Raw genomic sequence first — 2,260 nt, forward strand, 5'->3', positions numbered from 1 at the left:
AAAGGCTTTTTTTAGTTCTTGATAAGCTAGATGCTGTGTGTCCAAGTCTGTAAATCACATTTTCTTTCTGTGAGGTCTAGAGAGGAAAAAAAATATCCATTATGTCCCTTTATTTGTAACTTTAAAGTGTCCTAATTATATTAGGTAATAGGAACTTGTACCTTTTATACATTTTCTCTCCTTTTTCATTTTACTGCTTTGGTAAATTGGAAGGTTACTTCATTCATTCCATGAATATTTGCTGAGTACCTGCCACAAATGAATAATGTGCCAGGAGTTTATGCAAAAAAGATATGTGAGACATAGACCCCATCCTTAATAAGACAGAATGGAATGTGTGATAGTGAGTGGACTATGTAAGTAAAAGAAGTTAGTGGAGTATTGCTGCCCATTACTGAATAACTAGCAAAGAAAAGTAAAACAACAGAACCTTACAACTGTAAAGATGCGTTCTCTTTCCCTATCAAATGCACACAGAAGTAATAAGATAAAGGTTGACTAGTATGCACAGAGCAGTGAGAAAGCATTTTTGTATAAAATCATAATTACAGAAAAGTTGGTTTCCAGAAAAATGTAATAAATCAAGTTGTAGAAGAGTCAAAGACATATAATACAAAATTTTATTTTTTTAAGAAGTGTATTTGTGCCTGACCTGTGGTGGCACAGTGGATAAAATGTCGACCTGGAACGCTGAGGTCGCCAGTTTGAAACCCTAGGCTTGCTTGGTCAAGGCACATATGAGAAGCAACTACTATGAGTTGATGCTTCCCATTACTCCCCCCACCCTTCTTTCTCTCCTCTCTCTAAAATAAAAAAAGAAAAGAAAAAAGTATATTTGCTGTAATGGAAGGGGAATAAAATATAAGAAAACAGGTCAGACAGACTATATCATTACCTTTTCCAATTTGTTACAAATACTGTTATGATAGGCATGCAAAAGAAGTTATATAAAAACCAAACATTGTATAGGCATTTTAGTTTTCTCAGTAAATATTTATCGATAATTTAAAGATATTAAATTTAAAAAGCCAAATAACATTGTAATAAATACCCTAGGATAGTTTGCTGTTCAAGGATGTAGACTTTTTCATAATTATTCTTTTTAAAATAAAGCCCTAATTTATTAGCTTATTAAAGTTCAAATTTTTACATTATATTAGGATCTCTGAACGGTGTGCAATGGAAGCCTGAGAAAGATGCTGTTAGCATAGCATGACTTTATAAACAAAAAACACAATTTTATGCCTTTACTTTAAAAAGAAGTCCTATGATGTTCTGAGAATATTAGTCCACAGAAATAGCATTACAGAATGCTTTCAGAAAGCCTTTTACTCCGGAATTCGCCGTTTTTAATATCCTCTCTTCTCTACCTCTTCCACCCTAAAAGCTCATTAGATTTTATATACTGAAGCACAGACTACACATTTTAGGAAAAACCTTCTGTTTTTATCAGTTACCTCTGACAAAGTTGGTGTTCAGTCGTCCTAAATGTATACATCACACACAGGTTTTAAAGTGATCTTGTTTGAGATATAATTCAACAAATGGTATCTATATGATTAGTATTTCAAAACAATCTATTTTTTCATTTTTGTATTGAATTTATTGAGGAGACACACTTAATAAAATTACACAGGATTCAGGTGTACAGTTCTATAACACATCATCCATATGTCGCACTGTGTGTTCACCACCCCAAGTCAAGTATTTCAAAACAATATTTTATCTCTTCCCACCCTCCCTTTATCTTCTCAGAGTGCAGTGCGTTTGAAATCTATGGTTTCTGGCATATCTGGGGTAAGGTTACACTAGGAATTTACCAGACCTGTCAGTCTTTAACTTTCTTCCATATTTCATTATATCATTCCAGTTATAATTAGTTGTCTGGTAAAATTAGGAACAGTCTATTGCAGTGAGTGCTCATGTGAACATTTAACAACTTTTTGTTAGCATGATAGTTTAGCAACAGAAAGAATAAACTAGAAAGGGAGAGTCACTGAAGTAACCTTGGTTAACTTCATATTGCCAGCTCAACAGAAAATTCTAAGATTTTTACATTTTTTTCTTTTTTATTAACCATCAAGCACATATTTCTTGTCAGGAGGCAAGTATCAGTGTGATGGCATTCCTGCCTCAACTAGCATGTTTTGAACTGACCTGTCTTCATTGCTATGGCTCCTTAGAACCTTTGCCGTTGATGAGCTGATTCAGCTGAATGCTTTGACAGTCAGCCTGTCAGTGAAAGCTATTTTAATCATTA

The sequence above is a fragment of the Saccopteryx leptura genome, chromosome 5 (genome assembly GCF_036850995.1).
Source record: "Saccopteryx leptura isolate mSacLep1 chromosome 5, mSacLep1_pri_phased_curated, whole genome shotgun sequence".
In the NCBI taxonomy this organism is placed as follows: Eukaryota; Metazoa; Chordata; class Mammalia; order Chiroptera; family Emballonuridae; genus Saccopteryx; species Saccopteryx leptura.